Source organism: Narcine bancroftii, chromosome 1 (genome assembly GCF_036971445.1).
Source record: "Narcine bancroftii isolate sNarBan1 chromosome 1, sNarBan1.hap1, whole genome shotgun sequence".
Taxonomy (NCBI): Eukaryota; Metazoa; Chordata; class Chondrichthyes; order Torpediniformes; family Narcinidae; genus Narcine; species Narcine bancroftii.
Window position 1 is genome coordinate 202,331,609 of NC_091469.1, and position 23,552 is coordinate 202,355,160.

Consider the following 23,552-nt stretch of genomic DNA (forward strand, 5'->3'; position numbering starts at 1 on the left):
GTGGGACTTTTTATTTAAAGTCCAGGAGAAAATTCGATAAGGGTGCTATATCATGCGCCCAAGGTGAAAGTTATGACTTCCCACTCACAAGATCAAGTAGACAGGAATGCCCGCTATCTCCAGCTCTGTTCACACTGGCAATGGAGCCATTGCTGAGGCCATTCATCAGGATCCAGACATTAAAGGATTTCAAGTAGGCCTGGAGGAACATAAGATCAGTTTATTTGCTGATGATGTATTAGTCTATTTGACAGACCCAGTAAGTTTGTTGTCCAAGCTGTGCTTTACTCTGGAAGACTATTGGGAGGTATCCAGGTATAAATAAATTGGGATAAAAGTGAGATTATGCCACTTACGGGAGAGAACTATAGCCAATTAAAAAAAATAATAGTTACCTAAAGTGGCCCCAAAATGGGATTAAGTACCTAGGAGTCAAAATTGATAATGTCTTAAACAACCTATATAAGTAAACCATTCCCCCTTGCTGAGAAAAATCAAGGAGGACTTAAGTAGATGGATGTCCCTGCTCATAACGTTGGAGGGCAGGGTCAACTGTGTAAAAATAAATGTGTTGCCAGACTTCAGTATCTCATTCAGTCCTTGCCTGTGGCATTGCCCAGGGATTTTTTTTTTCAAGCCTTGCTCTCACGATTAGGAACATTCCTGTGGAATGAGAAGGTAGCCAGGGTCTCTATGGAAAAATTAACCTTGGACTACAGTCTGGATGGATTACGGTTGCCAGATTTAAAAAAATACTATTGGGCAGCCCAGTCGAGGTACATTTCCTCACTCTTTGAGGGGGGAGAGATACCGTCCTGTGTACAAATTGGACTGCTCTTGGTGGATGAGAGGGTAGCAGAAGACTTTATTTATAAATGAGATGCCAAATTATTATCTGGAAAAACAGACAGCCCCATTTTAAGGAAAATTATTTGCATTTGGAGTGATAATAACTGATATTTAGGAATAAAATTGGGGCTGTCTCCAAAAACACTCCTAAGTCCAAACTGTTTAATACCTTTGGCGGTAGGTAACAAGATCCTAGACACCTGGCCAGGATGGCATCAGGTGTATAGAGGACTGTTATGAGCAGGGACAATCGGTGTCATTCCAGCAGCTTAAATAGAGGTATAATATGTGAAATAAAACATTCCACTGCTACCTTCAGATAAGATCTTTTCTCCAGGACAAACTAGGTCCAACCATGGTCCTGCCGAAGTGCAGTACATAGAGACCAGGATTCAAAGGGAGAACACGTGAAAATTCATTTCAGCAATGTATTTCCTGCTCAAAGCAGAAGGATCCAAATGAGGTCTTCATAAAGTGAGACAGAGGTGGGAGTTGGACTTGGGGACAACGATTGATGAGTGGTGCTGGTTCGACTTGTGTCGGATCAGCATGACTAATGCAAGATAAGGCTGGTGCAATACAACTTTCTGCATCAGCTGTATCTAATGCTGCAAAGAATTAACAGGTCCAAGTCGAAACAGTTGGATCAGTGTTTCAGATGTGGGATTGAGACAGGAACCTTTCTGCATGTGACCTGGACATACTACCAAGGTGAGGCCCTTCTGGGCAGAGCTAGGTGAAGTACTAGGGAAAATCATAGGTAAAGAATTCCCACTGGATCTTGCTGGTTAACATGATGGACATAAGACTGACAATTCCAAATTCAATTTGTAATGATCGCATTGGCGGTGGCCAGGAAGTACATAGTGGTTACCTAGAAATCTGACTCTCACCTGAGCATTGTGCAATGGAGCAGGAGGATGCAAGCTTGTGTTCCCCTGGAGAAGATTACTCTTCCCACCTAAGTTATGGGCAGAGTTTTCTATCTACCGAGGTCTTCCTCAATCTTCCTGAGCAAAGGGAGATAATTGAGTTCGTATAAGTGGCGTAAATCTTTATTTAATTTTATCCACATATATTTAATGCCTTCTTGTGCCATTTGAATGGACTTCTCTGTTGGTATTGTCTATAATCCCCTGTTGTCATAGGCATAATTTCACTCTTGTCCAAATTGATCTTATACCTAGAGATCTTCCATAATCCTCCAGTCTGGTCTCTGGAAATAAATGCTTGCAGGATATTGCCATATATTTACAAAAGAAAACCCCGTGGGAAATAAAATATGTTTGACAAATAATTGGGAGTGTGTCTGTAATAAATGAAAGATGACTTACAAACAATGAGAAGATATATAAGCAGGTCCTTGCAAGTTGCATAAAGAAGCTAACAAATTTATTGCAAAGAATATATTATTTATTTGGTAATCATTTAAAAAAGCTAAATGATGTGGTAATATGAAATGCCACAAAACATTTGAGGAAAACTCTTGAGAAAGATTTTAAGACAGTTATTTTTGTAAATTTCCTTTTGTATTTCAATCAAGGAGTCAGAACTTAATAGTAATATATCTGAGCTCAAATGTTCTCAAAATTCTAATTTTAAAAAAACATGCCTGCCTTTTGACTGAGTTACTGTCAAATTCAACATCATATAATGGTTTTTCCATTTGGTGCAATAGGATGAGCTTGAAACATTTATTCAGATTGACAAGAAGCTCATATTCCTGGTCATGATTTCAGTACATTTAACTAATGAAGGCTTTTTTCCCATCATTTCTGCATATTGGAACTTGTATTTTAATAATAATATTGCTTGTCATATCAGGATTTCCCCAATTTATCCTTGGAAGGGAAAGATTACATGGATAGAATAGATTTAGAGGAATATGGTGTAAATGCAGGTGGGACTCGTGTTGGTGGGACATTTTAATTGGCATGGGAAAGTTGGGTCCAATGGTCTGTTTGCACACTGTATGACTCCATGACTCTATCTGCTGTCAGAATGTTGGTAAATTCCAATGGTTCTGAATAAGTTTCTCGGTGTGCTGATTCTCCCTCAGACATACTTGGGTCCCAGTTCATGCACTCCTTCTGACACACTAGGTCTATGGCTCTGCACTCCCTTTGAGTGGTATGTCAGTTCCCGTGCTCCCTCTGAACATTGTTAAACTTAAACCTACTGAAGATCTGAACAAAGACTACAAATTTTATTACAAGAAAAAAAATTGTTTTAGATTTTTAATTGGTTATCTTCTGAGCATGACTGTAATTCTCAAACACGTCCCCTTTGATATGCTAAAGAAGGTTCGAATGTAAAAACAGAATGGTGGAGAAACTCAGTAGGTGAAACAATTATTATATATGTTATTATATAGCAAAGATAAAAATACATAACTGATATTTCAACGTGATCCCCATCAAGGTATGGAAAATTTCAGCAGACATCGGAATAAAAGAGAAGTGGGGAGGCATGTTTGCAAAGGCAGGAGGTAATAGATAGAGAAGGGAGAGGAGGGCACTGCAGCAAGAAAGGGGAGGAGAGATGGCTAAGTGAATAGAGATGGAAGGGGTTGGAGAGCTGGCAGGGTGAAGGGAAGGGAGCAGGAAAGGAGAGCAGGTTAGCAGAAACCGGAAAAGTCATGTAAATGCCATCTGGCTAGAGAGTGCCCAGATGGAAAATTGGATGTTGTTCCTCCAATTTACGGGTGGGTTTGGTGGGATAGTACATGGATAGACATGTGAGCATGGGAATGGGATGGAGAAATAAAATGGTTGGCCACTAGCAGGTCACTATCATGATGCAGAGGGAGCAAAGGTGCTGAGCAAAGCAATCTCCCAGTCTGTGCCTGGTCTCTCCGATGTAGAGAAGGCCACAAAAGGAGCATTGGATGCGGTAAATCAGTCCTGCAGATACACAATAAAAGTGTTGCTTCATTTGAAAGGACTGTTTGAGACCCCATACTGTGGTGAGGGAGGAGGTGTGGGTGCAAGTGTGGCACCTCCTGTGTGCTGGGGGAGATGGGGGGAACTAATAGTGGGGAGGGATGAGTGTCCAAGGGAGTCACAGAGGGAGCGATTCCCACAGAAGGCAGAGAGGGGAAGATGTGGCTGGTAGTGGGATCAAGTGTGTTGGAATGGCATTCTCCATAGCAGGCTGGATGGCATGATGTCAGTAAAAAGCAAGATGCATAATTCCAATGAACATTATGCTCCATGTGATCTGGTTATTCTTGTTATCTGTTGGTATTTGGGATTCAAAAATGTGGATAGATGAAAGACTGCTAACAATGACGCTAAGACTACAATTACATGGAACCTCTCCATAGGTATAACAACTTCAACAGTGGTTAATTTTAGCTTGTAAGCTTCAATTTGTATATTTCAACTTGTCATGGTTTGTTTTTGATTCAGTGAAGCCTATGGGAGGAATTTGACTAGCTTTTGATATTTCTCGGTATTCAGAGCAGCTGGCAGCTATGGCTGTAGCAGCAAACAGTTGTCAACACAATTACCCTTGTTTCCAACCTTAGCTCCAGCTCCAAACCTCTCCACATACCTAACCCCCACAGTTCCTGACCACAACCCCAATCCGAGCTTGAGCTGCACATATAGCCCATACCCTGAAATCCCAGCTCTGTTGGAAAACATGTCATATTCTTGATTCCATGTTCTTGATGCTGGCTCCTGTCCCATAACTGATCCAACATATCAACTATTGACATTTTACCACTTGCCACTACAGGATATTTACAAATACCTAGTCACAATTCACCTACTAAATGCGTAGGATTTTCAGAGGATTTACTTCTATTTTTAATTTTATTTCCTAACAACAGTTGAAAGAAGGGACTTCCTTTATTTCCTCTGTGAGTCACTGAGGGTTTCTGGAACTAAGATTTTGCAAAGATTTCTGGACAGAAGCAGTTTTGTTCCTATTTCTATATATCCTCTTGAGTATAGAAGATCACTAACAATAGCATTGCTGTATATTTGTTGCAATTCAAACTATATTGATTCCTACTCTAGAAAGTAGGTGCGTATTGTTATGGGCCCAGAGGACCCCAAAACCCAGCACTAATAGAAGTTCACCAGGACAAATGGATACTTAAACAAAAGTTGTTTTTAATGATCTTTAAACATGAAAACAGAATCAAACTTTAACTTATTACTATTAACCCCCTTTTAATTCTAAGCGCACGTGTATGTAATGTGTGTACAAACTCAGAAAAGTTATTTGATTCACAGTCCAATCTTACTTCTCACTCCTCCAAATTCACTGGTATCAGGCAATTCTTATACAGTGCACAGAATTTAACATTTATGAATTTCACCAGGCTGTGGTGCTTGAAAGGTAAATAGTTACTGCTCAGGAAAGTTCTTGTCGGTTTTCAGAGAAAGATTTGTTGCTCATTGGACACAAACTGATTCCTTCCAATCAGCCATGTTAGTGTCTTGCCAAAAAAATTTGCCCCATCAGGGTTTTCCAAATAATAACCTCTTTCCTTCAGATCACCACAGAGTTCCTTTTCTATTTCCCTTATTTCCAGTGAACCATTATATAGCCAGCCATCTCCTCTTGTATGGACCACAAGGGTTTTGACCAGGCTGAACTAAGAACTCACAACCCATCTTCAAAATGGGGTTTTTCCATAAGTTTGCCAGCTTGTGTTCTAGTCCCAGCTGCTGCTGCTGAACTGTAGAATTTAATTCTCTCTCTCTCTCTCTCTCAGAGAAAACCACATGACCCTCTTAGAACAGCAAACTGCACTCAGACTGCAGCTCTTGACCCAATCTTCTGAGTCTGTTCGTCTGTTGTTTTCCAAAATAATAATCAATTACTCCACAACATGTCCTATTAAGACCTACTTGTGAAGTCCTTTTAGGCATTCTTCAAAGCTTTTGCAAAGGCACTCAGAGCCTGGAGTGTCTGGCTTGAGCCAAGCTCTTGGATTTTAAATGAGACCTTTTTTGAAGTGACCTAACTAAAGAAAAGGTGCCACAATTTATGTCCTTTAAAACATATCAATAACAATATAAAATATAAAATAATCTGTCACAATATGAATATTATATTGTAGATATGAAAAGCCTGAAGATAACTTGCTGGTTAGTGAAAACTTCTGGGTTTTAAATTAGTTTTTTGAAGCAGTAATAAGCTTTGTCAAACATAAAACTTTGTCCAACATGAAACTTTCTCATTCTTATGTTTATTGAACAATTGTTTGCTTCCTTTTTGCTTATAGTTGGTCAGTATATAAAAAAATTCAATTATTAATTATCCAGAAGTAATCTCCATGTTGATTAGTCCATAAACTTTGTGCTGCATTGGCTGAGTACATGAATGGACATATTCATATTTGTAATTTATCTGAAGGAAGTACTTGGCATTACAAGTTGTGGTTTTTCATCTGTATCATATTAGATTAAGGTGAGATTGCAACTGTAGTTTCTCCATTTGGGTCATAAATTTGTGAAATCAGTTACAAAAGTAGAGGCAGAGGATAGGTCATGATGTTGTTAGCTAGCAGGGGAGAAAAAGGGGCCGATTGTTCTTATGAAAAGCTGCCCTTACAGGGAGTCATGGCCATGCTAATAGGCTGAGCAGAAGTATTTTGAAAGGGCTCTCCACAAAAAATATTAAAAAGACGGTTTAAAAGCTCAAAAACCAGAATGTTATCATCATAAATGGATAAAACAAGTACTAAATGACCAAGGCAACCAAAAACAAAAACTGAAGAAGTAACAGCCCAGCCAAGAATATCAAGAGGAAGCCTGATGAGGAGTGACTCATCAGGGGTCTTGGGACCAGCTGAAGCCAGCAGAGCAGAGGAGTCGGCCCAAGATATAGTCACCATCCTGAACATGATGGAAACTCTATGCAGTCATTTCACGAGTATGGAATCAGCAATGAGAGATATATCAAAGAAGGTAATGGAAGGTGTGGAAAACTTAAATGATCGAATGATTAATTCAGAGGCTGAGCTGGACAAAACAAAAGACAGGCTGAAGGCACTGGAAGTAAAAGCAAAAATATGGGACACAGAAAAGAAAGAGCTGATGGACAAGATCGACCATATGTAAAATTTTAGCAGATGTAACAATGTAAGAATCATTGGACTGAGAGAAGGATTAGAGGGAAAAGACATAGTGAGTTTCTTTGAAACATGGATCCCATATATGCTGGGACAAAATAAGTTAAATGCAAAGCTACAAATTGAAAGGGCTCACCAGACCCTTAGACCCAGAAGAACCAGTGAACAGCGACCACAGCCAGTCCTGGTAAGACTTTTAAGTTACCAGGAGAGAGATGCGACCTTGGGAGCAGCATATGAAATAATAAATAAAAAAATAATAATGACCCATTAATGATGGACTATGCAAAATTAATGTTATTCCAGGACTTCAGCACTGCCTTGGTCAAACAAAGAAAGGAATGATGAGGTAAAGAGGCAACTGGGATATAAAATCTTTAAATATTCAATAATTTATCCAGCAATACTGAGGTGGATGTCTCAGAAGGTAATTTACGAATTTTCAAAAATAAAGAAATAATAGAATTTTTAAGAAAGTTACGAAAAGATGAAAGTCACCAGCTGAAAGGGCTGAAAAGACTGTTTCAAAATGGGACTAAGTGAAAGACATATCTTTTTATCTATTCTAATAGTACTGAACCGTCTAGATTTCATTGTTAAAAGGAAAAAAAACATTGGGTTATATGGAGAGCATTGAAAAGACAGAAAGGTGGTAAGGAAAGAAGCAAGGTGCGAACTCTGACTGGGGGGTGGGGGGTGGGGGGTAAGATGGCACCGAGAGAGGAGCGATTTTAAAAGATGGCGCCAAAGAGAGGGTTTATTTTTCTTCTGAAGAAGAACCTGCAGGCTTTTTTCGCAGGCTTCTGGGTGCTATTGTCAATGTCACTGTCAGAGCTAGGGATGTGTGTGTTTTTCTTAAAGGGGAAATGTATGTGTTGGGAATGTCTTTTAATTGGGAAATGTTATGACAGTATTTAGAAAATTGGGAAGATATTATTGTTATACAATATTTTTGTGAAAAATGGTATGGATAAAACACTAAAGTTTATTAGTCTTAACATTAATGGGATAAATGGAGAAGTGAAGAGAAAGAGGGTCTTGGCATTCTTAAAGGAATTAAAAGTGGATATAATCTTTTTGCAAATCTTACCAAATTGGAACATGATAAATTAAAAAGAAGATGGGTGGGACAAATAATATAATCTTCCTTTGGTTCAAAGGCAAGAGGGGTGGCGATTCTAATTAATAAAAATACACCAGTGTGTGGCATGAATAAAAGCTCTCATAACTGGAGGGAAAACAAATACTTTTATTAGGTTATAACTATGGGTAGGGTCTCACAGTAGTCTTCAGAAGGGTTCTGGATTTAGGTGGGAAACCAGGATTATATGTGAGCAGATGGGCGCAGAGCCAGCCACCAGCACAACACACTATCAGTGAATCCCAGTTCACTGTATTCACCCCTTCTTGAAGAATTTAGGGTCTGTGAATGAAGTAGAGAGCATGGATTCAGAAAAAAAGTTAAAAAATATGCAGTTATTTACAAATTTACAGATTTAAGTGGTCCAAGAGTCTGGAGATCCTGGTGGAGTGCCATAGCACCAAGGGGTCTTGGACTCCTTGGGTCTCCTGGTTCCGTTGTGAGGGAGGAGATGCAGGGTGGATCTCTGGCTCTACGGTGGAGGGGGATGCACTTTCCTCCTGAACTGGATCCCCTGAGGCCTTGTCTGGGGTGGCGAGAATGAGCTCTGTGACTCACAGGGCACTTGAGGCAACGGACCCTCTGTTCCCTGATGGCAGGTCCCTGATGGAAAAAGTGTCCTCTCTGCCATCCAGGTACTCTATATAGGCATATGTGGGATTGGCGTGGAGCAATTTCACCCTTTCCACCAGGGGATCAGTCTTGCTTCTCCTCATGTGCTTCCTGAGAAGGACTGAACACGCACTTGCTAGAGTTATAAGTGAGGTTCAGGGCTTTCACTGTATGGAGAAAGCTCTTGAGGTTGGTGTCATGGTCTTCCAAGATATGCCCACAGATGGTGACATTATTGAGGTAAAGGAAGTAGCTTTACATAGAAGAATAGAAGATAGGAGCAGGAGTAGGTCATTCGGGCCTTCGAGCCTGCTCCGCCATTCAATGAGATCATGGCTGATCTTAAAGTTCAGTACCCCATCCCCGCCTTCTCTCCATAACCCCTAATTCCCTTATACTGAAGAAATATATCTAATTCCCTCTTAAATATATTCAATGAACCTGCCTCTACTGCTCACTGTGGCAATGAATTCCACAGATTCACCACCCTCTGTGTAAAGAAATTCCTCCTCAGTTCTAAATGGTTTGCCTATTATCCTCGAACCATGGCCCCGGGTTCTGGACTCCCCCACCATTGGAAACATCCCTTCCGCATCCATTCTGTCCAGTCCTGCCAGAATTTTATAAGTCTCTATGAGATCCCCTCTCAATCTTCTAAACTCCAACAAGTACAATCCCAATTTGCGCAATCTTTCCTCATAAGTTATTCCTGCCATTCCAGGTAACAGCCTGGTGAATCACCTTTGCACTCCCTCCATTGCAAGAACATTCAACCCATACTCATCCACCATTCTGTCCATCTGCCTCTGGAAAATAGAAACCCTGTTAGTAATATCAAAAGCGAACCTCCAGAATTGATAGAGATGACCGTTAGCTTCAAATGCTGTATATGGATGGTTCTCGGAATGAATTGGCAGCTGGTGATAAGGGGCTTTCAGGTCAATGGTTGAATAGACCTGATACTGTGCAACATCATTCACCATGTACGAAATTTGAGGCAGCGGGTATGCATCCAGGAGTGTGTACCGATTAATAGCTTGGCTATAGTCAATTACTAGCCTGAACTTGCTTTCCCCATTTACCACTACCACTTGGGCTCTCCATGGGCTGGTGCTAGGTTCGATGATACCATTGTCGAGCAGACGTTGTGTCTCAGACTTTATGAAATCTCGGTCTGCTGTGCGGTATCTCCTGCTTTTGGTAGAAATAGGTTTACAGTCTGGGGACAGATTCAAGAAGAGAGGTGGGGGGGGGGTCTTGATATTCAGTGTGGAGAGGATGCATATGGGTTTTAATTTTTCAGGCCCTCTGTTCTGAACCATTACAGGGGGGAGGGGACCAGAATACTCCAAGGTCTCACTTTTAAGGTGACACAGGAAGTCCAAACCCAACAGCACTGGAGCACTTAATTCATCAAGATTTTACAAAATTCCCCCCCCCCCCCTTCAAACAATAAGTGCACTATACAATGTGGTTGAATACGCATAGAATGCGAATGAGATGCATGGAATATGTGATAATTGGACGAATACATCTTTAGGTTGTACTCTTGCGCAGTCCGTGAGTCTATGAAGCATTTAGTGGAATGTCGATTTACCTTCACAGTCACTGAGTTGCTGAGCTGGTGAGGTCTGTCCTGATCTAGAACCATCGAGGCTAGGACACTGGAATCTCCATACTCTTCACTCGAGTGGCCCCCACCATCCTGGGTCACCCTGTATGGTTAAGATGCTGTCGACATTGTGGCACGGCAAGATGACTTTCTTCCTTTGGGTCATAACAAGATGGCTGCTGAGCCTTTTTACACCATTTCCTCACTGCTACCCTCTGTCGGCATGTAGCACAGCAAATGGGTTTGGGTAAACTTGGGGAAGATGTCTTGGGGATAGAATCGGATCTGGGTACAGTGCAGGCTGTGGACTTCCCTTCACACAGCAAACCCTCGCCCAATGCCCTTTCTTGCCACAGCTGGAACACACTGAGTCTTTAGCCAGGAAATGCGATTGGGGATACTGGCTCTTGCCACAGAAAAAGCACTCCCTAGCACGGGATCTCTCCCTAGCACAGGAAATTAGGAGAAGCTGGTTCTTGGATGTGTAAGCTAGCTGGCTTCGAGGTTTTAATTTTCGAGCTTGGCCTGTTCCAACGATTTGGCCAGTTCAACGTGACTAGCCAGATCCTTCTTACCCAACTCGAGCAGTCACTACCTCATGTACCTCGAGCGGACCCCCGCAACTAGTGTGTCCCGGATCTGTTCTTCTTCATGAACAGGGCCCATAGCCACTTTGTATGTGCACTTCTTGGCAAACGTGGGTAGTCATCAATAGTCTCTCCTAGCCTTGCTAGGATCTCGTTTTGTGACTTCAGGTACTGTGCCTTCAGTGCCTCGATGGCAGCATCATATGTAGTGCAGTCCCTGATGACTGCATACCCTTTTGTTCTTACCCTCAAAACAAGTGTGGACCTCCTAAGTTCATTGGTGTGGAAGATGTCTCTGGTCACATTCAGGTAGACCTAGAAGCAGTCTAGCCAGTACATGAATTCCTCAGCTGCATCGGGGGTCAGAGGGTCTGTCAGCAGCATACCAGGCTTGAGCAGCACTTCCATAATTTAGGGAATGTTAATAAAATTGTAGCATGAATAAAAGCTCTCATGACTGGAAGGAGAACAAACACTTTTATTAGATTATAACTAAGGGAAGGGTCTCATAGTAGTCTTTGAAGTGTTCTAGGTTTAGGTGGGAAACCAGGTTATATGTGAGCAGATAGGGGTGGAGCCAGCCATCAGCACAACACACTACCAGTGATTCCCAGTTCACTGCACAGTGTTAATAGAAGATACCTTGATTAATCAAACAGAAAGGTACGTTATAGCACACTGTAAAATTTATGGAGAAGCATGGACATTTATGAATATCTATGCCTTGAATTATGATCATGAAGCCTTTATGAAGGATCTCTTAAAAACAGCAGAGGGAAGACAAAATATATTAGTTGGAGGAGACTAATTTCTGCTTGGACCTAATACTAGATAAATTAACAAGAACAATAACAAGGGCAAAAGCAGCAAAAACCATAATTTCATGTTGGAAAGATCTAAATCTTATTGATGCATCTTCTTTCTTTGGCTTGGCTTCGCAGACGAAGATTTATGGAGGGGGTAAATGTCCACGTCAGCTGCAGGCTCGTTTGTGGCTGACAAGTCCGATGCGGGACAGGCAGACACGGTTGCAGCGGTTGCAGGGGAAAATTGGTTGGTTGGGGTTGGGTGTTGGGTTTTTCCTCCTTTGCCTTTTGTCAGTGAGGTGGGCTCTGCGGTCTTCTTCAAAGGAGGTTGCTGCCCGCCAAACTGTGAGGCGCCAAGATGCACGGTTTGAGGCGATATCAGCCCACTGGCAGTGGTCAATGTGGCAGGCACCAAGATTTCTTTAGGCAGTCCTTGTACCTTTTCTTTGGTGCACCTCTGTCACGGTGGCCAGTGGAGAGCTCGCCATATAACACGATCTTGGGAAGGCGATGGTCCTCCATTCTGGAGACGTGACCCACCCAGCGCAGCTGGATCTTCAGCAGCGTGGACACGATGCTGTCGACCTCTGCCATCTCGAGTACTTCGACGTTACGGATGAAAGCGCTCCAATGAATGTTGAGGATGGAGCGGAGACAATGCTGGTGGAAGCGTTCTAGGAGCTGTAGGTGATGCCGGTAGAGGACCCATGATTCGGAGCCGAACAGGAGTGTGGGTATGACAATGGCTCTGTATATGCTTATCTTCGTGAGGTTTTTCAGTTGGTTGTTTTTCCAGACTCTTTTGTGTAGTCTTCCAAAGGTGCTATTTGCCTTGGCGAGTCTGTTGTCTATCTCGTTGTCGATCCTTGCATCTGATGAAATGGTGCAGCCGAGATAGGTAAACTGGTTGACCGTTTTGAGTTTTGTGTGCCCGATGGAGATGTGGGGGGGGGGGGCTGGTAGTCATGGTGGGGAGCTGGCTGATGGAGGACCTCAGTCTTCTTCAGGCTGACTTCCAGGCCAAACATTTTGGCAGTTTCCGCAAAACAGGACGTCAAGCGCTGAAGAGCTGGCTCTGAATGGGCAACTAAAGCGGCATCATCTGCAAAGAGTAGTTCACGGACAAGTTTCTCTTGTGTCTTGGTGTGAGCTTGCAGGCGCCTCAGATTGAAGAGACTGCCATCCGTGCGGTACCGGATGTAAACAGCGTCTTCATTGTTGATGTCTTTCATGGCTTGGTTCAGCATCATGCTGAAGAAGATTGAAAAGAGGGTTGGTGCGAGAACACAGCCTTGCTTCACGCCATTGTTAATGGAGAAGGGTTCAGAGAGCTCATTGCTGTATCTGACCCGACCTTGTTTGTTTTCGTGCAGTTGGATAATCATATTTTTTTTGTTTTTTTTTCCTTTTTCTGCAGGTCAGATTTATTAATCTCTTTAAAGGTGACTATGCTGTAAACAAACTATGCAGATGTAGATGTAGGTATCCATGTACAGTAATAAAGATCAATGATGAGTCTCTGAATGAGTGTTGTTTAGGAGACTGATATATGAGGGGAAGTAATTATTCCTGAACCAGATGGTACGAGTCCTGGGGCACCCATACATTCATCCTGATGGCAGTAGCGAGAACAGAGCGTGTCCTGAGTGGTGTGGATCCTTAATGATTGCAGCTGCTCATTGATAGCAATATTCTCACTGGGGAGTGGGGGATGAGCCCCGTGATATACAAGGCTGAGTCTGCTCTCCTTTGCAGGATTTTTCGCTCGGAGGTATCAGTGCCCCCGTGCCAGGCCATGATGCAAGCGGTCAGCCCACTTACTGCTACATGGTTTCCGGTGACATACTGGACATCCACAGACTCCATGAGGAGGTAGAGGTGCTTCCTTTACAATGGCGTTAATAAGATGGGTCCAGGACATGTCCTCTGAGATAGTGACTCCAACAATCTAAAGTTGTTTGATGTCCTGTGTGCTGGTTTGGCCATTGGCTTCTCACTGGTCACCCCACTACTATTGTTTTTTTTTTAAATTTTTTATTTTTCACACCATAAATCACATTAGCCATGATACACACTTTTTCCTTTTCACACATATACAGTGACATTTTCTCCCCCCCCTCCCTTCTCCCAACCCACCCCTCCCAACCCCCCTCCCATCCATTTAAGGTATACAATCTAGGTTACATTAAACCAGTCAGACAATGTTGTCATTCAACAAAAATACACCTGAAAATCTACTGAGTCCATTCTTTTCTTTCCTTCTCCTTCCATCAACTTAGGTAATGATTGTCCCCGGTAGGTTTTCGCTATTGTATTTAATGTAAGGCTCCCATATTTGTTCGAATATTTCAATATTATTTCTTAAACTATATATAATTTTTTCTAATGGAATAAATTTATTCATTTCTATATACCATTGTTGTATTTTCAGATTATCTTCCAATTTCCAGGTTGACATAATACATTTTTTTGCTACGGCTAGAGCTATCTTAACAAATCTTTTTTGTGCATCCTCCAAATCAATTCCAAATTCTTTGTTTTTTATGTTACTTAGGAGAAAGATCTCTGGATTCTTTGGTATATTGTTTTCTGTTATTTTATTTAATATCTGATTGAGATCTTCCCAAAATTTTTCTACTTTCTCACATGTCCAGATTGCATGAATTGTTGTTCCCATTTCTTTTTTACATCGAAAACATCTATCAGATACTGTTGGGTCCCATTTATTTAACTTTTGAGGTGTAATGTATAGTCTGTGTAACCAGTTATATTGTATCATACGTAGCCTCGTATTTATTGTATTTCTCATCGTTCCAGAACATAATTTCTCCCATGTTTCCTTTTTTATCTTTATATTTAAATCTTGTTCCCATTTTTGTTTAGTTTTACCATTTGTTTCCTCATTCTCCTTTTCTTGCAGTTTAATATACATATTTGTTATAAATCTTTTGATTAACATTGTATCTGTAATCACATATTCAAGGTTATTTCCCTTTGGCAAACTCAAACTGCTTCCCAATTTATCCTTCAAGTAGGATCTCAATTGGCAATATGCCAGCGCTGTATCTCCAGTTATATTGTACTTATCTCTCATTTGTTCAAAGGATAAGAATCTACTTCCTGAAAAACAATTTTCTATTCTTTTAATCCCTTTTTTTTCCCACTCTCTAAAGGAAAGGTCATCCACTGTAAAAGGGAGCAACTCATCTTGCGTCAACATTAGTCCTGGTAATTGATAATTTGTTTTATTTCTTTCTACATGAATCTTCCTCCAAATATTGAGGAGATGATGTAATACTGGAGAAGTTCTATGTTGTACCAATTTTTCATCCCATCCATATAACATGTGTTCAGGTATCTTCTCCCTTATCTTATCCAATTCCAATCTCGTCCAGTCTGGTTTTTCCCTTGTTTGATAAAAATCTGATAGGTATCTTAATTGTGCGGCTCTATAATAATTTTTAAAGTTTGGCAATTGTTAGCCTCCTTGTTTATACCATCCTGTTAATTTATCTAGTGCTATCCTCGGTTTCCCCCCTCTCCATAAAAATTTCCTTATTATTTTCTTTAACTCTTTGAAGAATTTTTCTGTCAGTTGTATTGGCAATGCCTGAAATAAGTATAATATCCTTGGAAAAATGTTCATTTTAATACAGTTTATCCTTCCTATTAGTGTTAGTGGTAAATCTTTCCAATGCTCTAAATTGTCCTGTAATTTTTTCATTAGTGGATAATAATTGAGTTTATATAGTTGGCCGAGATTTTTGTTTATTTGTACACCTAGGTATCTTATTGCCTGCATTTGCCATGTAAATGGAGATTCCTTCTTAAATTTTGAGAAATCCGCATTATTCATAGGCATTGCTTCACTTTTATTTACGTTTATCTTGTAACCCGACACTTCTCCATATTCCTTCAATTTCTTATATAATTCTTTTATTGATAGTTCTGGTTCTGTTAAGTACACTATAACATCATCCGCAAATAGACTGATTTTATATTCCTTGTCTTTTATTTTTATTCCTTTTATATTATTATCTATTCTTATCAATTCTGCTAGTGGTTCTATAGCTAACGCAAACAATAAAGGTGATAGTGGGCATCCCTGCCGCGTTGACCTGCTTAAGTTAAATTGCTTTGATACATGTCCATTTACTGTTACTTTCGCTAACGGTCCCTTATATAATGCTTTAATCCAATTAATATACTTCTCCGGTAAACTGAATTTTTGCAATACTTTGAATAAATAATTCCATTCTACTCTGTCAAAGGCCTTCTCTGCGTCTAAAGCAACTGCTACTGCAGGTGCTTTATTTCCTTCTACTGCATGAATCAAGATAATAAATTTACAAATATTGTCTGTTGTGCGTCTTTCCCTGATAAATCCAGTTTGGTCTAAATTTACCATTTTCGGTACATGCTCTGCTAATCTGTTTGCTAATAGTTTAGCTATTATCTTATAATCTGTGTTTAGTAAAGACATTGGTCTATATGATGCTGGTGAGAGTGGATCTCTCCCTTGTTCCAGCATTACTGTAATTATTGCTGTCCTACATGAATCTGGCAAGCTTTGTGTTTCATCAATCTGGCTGATTACATCCGGGAGGGGCGGAATTAATGTCTTTAAATGTTTTGTAGAATTCTATTGGGAATCCATCCTCTCCTGGTGTCTTATTATTTGGTAATTTTTTTATTATCTCTTGTATTTCTACTATTCCAAATGGTTCTGTTAATTTATTTTGTTCCTCCATTTGTAGTTTTGGCAGTTCAACTTTAGTCAGAAATTCATCTATTTTCCCTTCTTTCCCCTCGTTTTCAGTTCGGTATAATTGTTCATAGAATTCTCTAAAGTTTTCCTTAATTTCTTTTGGATTATATGTAATTTGTTTGTCTTTTTTCCTTGATGCCAATACCATTTTCTTAGCTTGTTCTGTCTTAAGCTGCCATGCTAGGATTTTGTGCGTTTTTTCACCCACTTCATAATATTTCTGTTTTGTCTTCATTATATTCTTCTCTACCTTATATGTTTGTAGTGTTTCATATTTTATTTTTTTATCCGCCAATTCTCTTCTTTTAGTTGTATCTTCCTTCATTGCTAATTTTTTTTCTATGTTTACTATTTCCCTTTCCAACTGCTCTGTTTCCTGATTATAGTCCTTCTTCATCTTGGTTCCATAACTTATTATTTGCCCTCTAATGAATGCTTTCATTGCATCCCATAGTATAAACTTATCTTCCACTGATTCCGTATTTATTTCAAAATACATTTTTATTTGTTTTTCAATAAATTCTCTAAAATCCTGCCTTTTAAGTAACATGGGGTTTAATCTCCATCTATACATTCTTGGAGGGATGTCCTCTAGCTTTACTGTCAATATTAAGGGTGAATGGTCCGATAGTATTCTAGCTTTATATTCTGTTTTTCTTACTCTATCTTGCATACTAGCTGTTAACAAAAATAGGTCTATTCTTGAGTATGTTTTATGTCTAGCCGAGTAATATGAATATTCCTTTTCTTTTGGGTGTTGTTTCCTCCATATATCCAAAAGTTGCATTTCTTCCATTGATTTAATTATAAATTTGGTTACTTTGTTCTTTCTGTTAATTTTTTTCCCAGTTTTATCCATATTTGAATCCAAATTCAGGTTGAAATCCCCTCCTATTAATATGTTCCCTTGCGTATTAGCTACCTTCAAAAAGATATCTTGCATAAACTTTTGATCTTCTTCGTTAGGTGAATATACATTGAGTAGATTCCAAAACTCCGAATATATCTGACATTTTATCATTACATATCTCCCTGCTGGATCTATTATTTCCTCTTCTATTTTAAATGGCACATTTTTACTAATTAATATAGCCACTCCTCTTGCTTTTGAATTATACGATGCTGCTGTTACATGTCCTACCCAATCTCTCTTTAATTTCTTGTGCTCCAATTCAGTTAAGTGTGTTTCTTGGACAAATGCTATATCAATTTTTTCTTTTTTCAGTAAATTTAGCAGTTTCTTCCTTTTAATTTGGTTATGTATTCCATTAATTTTTAAAGTCATATAGTTCAACGTAGCCATTTTATACTTTGTTTATCTTCCCTTTCCGTTTTTCCATCATTACCTTTCCTCCTTTTCCATTTCTGTTTTCTTATTTTAAACCCTTTATAAGACAACATTCCTAAAACATCAAACATTTTCCTTATTCTCCTATTTATAACTTCTTTAGCCCCAATCTCCCCTTCCCCTCCTGAGTTGTCCTTTATCCCTTGTCGGACAACCACATCTCCCCTCTCCATTTGGGTTTGCGAATTCACTCGCAAGCGTCAACTGATTTTGCAGTGACCGCAACTCCTCCCCACCCAGCCCCCCCAGAAAAGATTTCACTTTTCATATGTAACAAAGGTCACTCTTTTAGTTCCCTCCTTATTCCCTCTATTCCATTTCCTTCCCTTATTAATTCTTGTCTATACTATCTATATTTTCCTCTAAATACAGATACATTCACGTATGCACATTATACATATACACTCTTATACCTCTTTACCCACATACATATCAATCGTGATCATTTTTACTCTCATTACACGTCTTCATCCCTCCGTCTATTTTGTAATTGTTCTGCAAATTTTCGTGCTTCTTCTGGATCCGAGAATAGTCTGTTTTGTTGTCCTGGAATAAATATTTTCAATATCGCTGGATGCTTTAGTATAAATTTATACCCTTTCTTTCATAAAATCGCCTTTGCTGTATTGAACTCCTTTCTCTTCTTTAGGAGTTCAAAACTTATATCTGGATAAATGAAGATTTTTTGCCCTTTGTACTCCAGTGGCTTGTTGCCCTCTCTTACTTTTTCCATTGTCTTCTCAGTACCTTTTCTCTTGTAGTATATCTTACGAATTTTACTAAAATAGATCTTGGTTTTTGTTGTGGTTGTGGTTTAAAGGCCAATGCTCTATGTGCCCTTTCTATTTCCATTTCTTGCTGTAGTTCTGGACATCCTAGGATCCTAGGGATCCAATCTTTTATAAACTCTCTTATATTCTTGCCTTCTTCATCTTCCTTCAGGCCCACTATCTTTATGTTATTTCTTCTGTTATAGTTTTCCGTTATATCTATTTTCTGAGCTAACAGTTCTTGTGTCTCTATAACTTTTTTATTAGATTCCTCCAATTTCTTTTTTAAGTCCTCTACCTCCATTTCTACTGCTACTGCCCACTCTTCCATCTTGTCCATTTTCTTTCCCATTTCTGTTAAGGTCATATCTATTTTATTCATTTTCTCTTCTGTGTTGTTTATTCTTCTTCTTAAATCATTAAATTCCTGTGTTTGCCATTCTTTAAATGACTCCATGTATTCTTTAATAAGAGAAAGTATATCCTTTATCTTGCCTTTCCCTTCTTCTTCTATTTCACTGTATTGTTCCTCTTCCTCTTCTTCTTCCTCTGGGTTGGCCATCTGTTGTTTCTTTGTTGCCCTTTTCTTCTCTTCTTTCTTGTTTCCATTGTCTTCTGTGTTCTCTTCTTGCTTCAGGTGTTCTGCAGCTGTCGTTGCCGGCTGTGGAGATCGACTCCCCAGCTGGTCACCCCTCCCGTCGGTGTGTTTTATTGCATGCGCGGTTGCGCACTTTTACTCGGCTCAGCGAGCCATTTTTGTAGTCCAATTTCTACCGACCTGAGGGAGCGGGTTTCTCTCTCCACCGCGGGCCTCTTCGAACAGGTAAGGCCTTCTCCTTCTTCCTCCGTTGTCTTATCTTCCTCTCTTCTTACCGTTGATTTCGATTTTTCTTTTTTTGTCGCCATCTTCTTTCCACCTTTATACTCACTTTTCTTTAACTTTTATTTCTGTGCCTTTGTGTTTTCCTTTGTTTTTTCCGACTTTTCTGGAGAGGGCTGGAGTTCACCGTCTGGCCACTACTCCATCTCGTGACTCCTCCAGTTGGATAATCATGTTGAGGAACTTTGGGGGGCATTCGATGCACTCTAGTATTTGCCAAAGCCCTTTCCTGCTTACGGTGTCGAAGGCTTTGGTGAGGTCAACAAAGGTGATGTATGGAGGCAATTAAATCCCACAGTGAGAGACTACTCTTTTTACTCAAGGGTGCACGACTCACATACAAGTATTGACTTACTTTTAATGTCTGTCCAGTTAAAAAGTAGAGTGATAAAAGCAGAATAGCTAGTGAGGCTTCTGTCAGGCCATTCTCCATTAATATTAACTATAGCAACAATGGAAAGGCAAGAGAATGTATGCAGATGGTATCTCAATACTACATTGCTTAAAACAACAGACTTCTGCAAATTTATAAAGAGACAGGTAGACATATTTTGTGAAAAAAATCTGCCATCTACTAATAATAATGTTCTGTTATAGGACACGCTTAAAGCATATTGAAGGGAACAAATTATATCCTATACAAAGAATCTTCAGAGGGAACATATGGCAAAGTAAACAGTTTGGAGAAGGATATTAAAGAATTAGAAAAATGCATCAAAGAACAGGACTACAAGAAGAATTCAGATTACTGGAGATTGAAAAAGCTAAGATATAATACAATACAAAAATATAGGACAGAAAAGGCTATATTAAACACTAAACAACAATTCTATGAGTTGGGTGAATGGGCACACAAAGTTTTAGCTTGGCAGATTAAAACAGAGGCATCATCAAGAAAGATAAATGCTATGAAAACAGAAACAAATACTCTAGTATATAAGCAAAAAGAATAATATTACACAAAACTATACAAATCAGAATTACTAGGAGATGAAAAGGAAATGGAAGAATTTTTCCTGAATATCGAGCTTCTAAGGCTGGAAGAGAGAGAAAGGATATAATAGATACTTCCTTCACAAGGGAAGAAATTGAAAAGAACCTGGGCACCCGACAGGCTAATAAATCACAGGGAGCCGGTGAATTTCCTCTTCGTTTTATAGATAATTCAAAGAATTATTAATGCCTCTTTTAATGGATGTCCTGGACCACAAGCTACCAGAGTCCTTCTCAACCATGATTATTACAAGGTTACCAAAAAAGAATAGGGACCCACAAAGAACTTTGTCATACAGACCAATATCCCTGTTAAATGCTAATTATAAGATACTAGCGAAAGCATTAGCAAATAGGTTAGGACAATACTTGCCAAAACTGATACATATGGACCAAGCAGGATTTGTTAAAGGAAGGCATTCCTCAAACAATTTAGAAAGATTATTTAATATATTACACATGGCTAAATCAGAACAAAATCCAAGTATTCCAGTCTCCCTAGATGTAAAAAAAATTGACCTGTTGGAAAGGCCATTTTTATTTAAAATACTGGAAAAATTTGGTATAGGCAGAACATTTATAAATTGGATAAAAACTTTATGCCATAAACTACAAGCTAAAATAATATCGGAGTGGCCTTCTCCTATGCAGGTTTCTTACCCGGGCTGGAGGGGCCTGCCTCCCCTCCTAGGTCTGACCATACCTGGTCGCAAATCACCTGTGGACATGGCCTAGGCTTTTGCCCGGATCAGGGCCGCCGCCGCCTACTCTCTGCCCAGACTGGGGCCGGGGCTGCCGCCGCCTTCCCTGTGGCCGGACCAGGGCCGCCACCTCCTTCTTTCTGCCCGGACCAGGGCCTCCACCTGCTTCGCTCTGCCGAGGCCGGGGCCACCGCCTGCCCCTCGCTTCTGCCCGGACCGGGGCCTCCGCCTGCCTCACTCTACCGAGGCCGATGCCGCCGCCTCCCCCTCGCTTTTGCCCGGATCGGGGCCACCGCCGGCTACCCTCTGCCCAGACCAGGGCCGGGGCTGCCGCTGCTTTCCCTGTGCCCGGACCGGGACCACCGCCTCCTTCTTTCTGCCCGGACTGGGGCCTCTGTCTGCTTCGCTCTGCCGAGGCCGGGGCCACCACCTCCCCCTCGCTTCTGCCAGGACCAGGGCCTCCGCCTGCCTCACTCTACCGAGGCCAGGGCCGCCGCCTCCCCCCTCACTTTTGCCCGGATTGGGGCCGCCGCCGCCTACCCTCTGCCCGGACCAGGTCTGGGGCCGCCGCTGCTTTCCCTGTGCCTGGACTGGGGCCGCCGCCTCCTTCTTTCTACCCGGACCGGGGCCTCCGCCTGCTTCACTCTGCCGAGGCCGGGGCCACCGCCTCCCCTTCGCTTCTGCCCGGACCGGGGCCTCCGCCTGCCTCACTCTACCGAGGCCAGGGCCGCCGCTGTTACGACCCAACTACCTCGCTGCCACGTCCCAGCTTGCTTGGCCACGGCACACGAACCATGGGTGTAAAGGGTGGGGCCAGTACTGCGCACACTGCACTTCACCTAAAAGCTCCTTTGCGCAGGCCCGAGGACAGGTCTATGTCCTCCCCCTCAAAAGATGCTCACAAACTCAAGCTAGCATGCTGGAACATCAGAACCATGCTAGACAAGGCTGACAGCCACCGACCTGAACGTCGGTCTGCCCTCATCGCACATGAACTCCTCAGACTTGACATCGACATAACCGCTCTCAGTGAAGTCCGCCTTGCAGATGTAGGCAACCTCCAAGAACGCGGCGCGGGCTACACACTCTACTGGTCTGGCAAGCCTATGGATGAACGACACCTATCTGGTGTAGGCTTCATGGTCAAGAACTGCATTGCCTCCAAACTCGAAAACCTCCCGACAGGCCACTCGGACCGGATCATGTCCATGCGACTCCCCCTTCCAAACAAGTGTCGCATCACCCTCATCAGTGTCTATGCTCCAACCCTCCAGGCGGAACCAGCAGAAAAGGACAAGTTCTACACTGATCTGCGCAACCTCTTTCAACACACCCCTACAAGCCGACAAGGTTATCATCCTTGGCGACTTCAACGCTTGTGTCGGCAAAGACTCAGAAACCTGGCCAGGAATCCTGGGCAAGCATGGGGTCAGCAAGTCCAACGACAATGGGCGCCTCCTGTTGGAGCTCTGCGCAGAACAGCGGCTTGTCATTACAAACACCCTTTTTCAGCAGAGGGACAGCCTGAAGACTACCTGGATACATCCCCGATCCAAACACTGGCACCTCCTGGACTACATCCTGGTGCGAGAAAGAGACAAACGAGATGTGCTCCACACCAGGGTCATGCCCAGCGCGGAATGCCACACTGACCACCGGCTGGTTCGCTGCAAGCTCAACCTTCACTTCAAGCCAAAGTCCAGGAACAGTAAAGCCCCCAGAAAGAGGTTCAATGTTGGAAACTTGCAGTCAGACGAAGTGAGAGGAATCTTCCAGGGAAATCTCAAAGCAAAGCTCGAGGATGCAATCCGCCTCACGGACTCGTCCCCTGAAACCCTCTGGGATCAGCTGAAGACTGCCATACTGGAATCCACTGAAGAGGTACTGGGCTTCTCCTCCAGGAAAAACAAGGACTGGTTTGACGAAAACAACCAGGAAATCCAGGAGCTGCTGGAAAAGAAGCGAGCTGCCCACCAGGCTCACCTTGCAAAGCAGTCCTGGCCAGAGAAGAAACGAGCCTTCCGTCGTGCATGCATCTATCTTCAGCGCAAACTCTGGGAGATCTAAAATGAATGGTGGACTAGCCTCGCCAAACGAACCCAGCTCAGCACGGACATTGGCGACTTCAGGGGTTTTATGAGCATCTAAAGGCTGTGTACGGCCCCTCACCCCAAGTCCAAATCCCACTGCGCAGCTTAGACGGCAAAGTCCTCCTCAGCGACAAGATCTCCATCCTCAACCGATGGTCAGAACACTTCCAATCTCTTTTCAGTGCCAACCGCACAGTCCAAGAATCCACCCTGCTCCAGCTCCCTCAACAGCCCTTAAGGCTAGAGCTGGATGAGGTCCTCACCCGGGAAGAGACATATAAGGCAATTGAACAACTGAAAAGTG

General features: G+C 41.7%; 1 long non-coding RNA gene across 1 annotated transcript in view; it reads left to right on the top strand.

Annotated features, from left to right (window-relative positions):
• The window catches only part of LOC138738193 (uncharacterized), a 90,617-nt gene extending 69,232 nt beyond the window's left edge, over nt 1-21,385 (top strand). Inside the window, exon 5 of the long non-coding RNA XR_011341494.1 lies at nt 20,062-21,385. This is a non-coding gene — a long non-coding RNA (uncharacterized lncRNA). The remainder of the gene's footprint in view (nt 1-20,061) is intronic.
• Nucleotides 21,386-23,552: the final 2,167 nt, after the last annotated feature.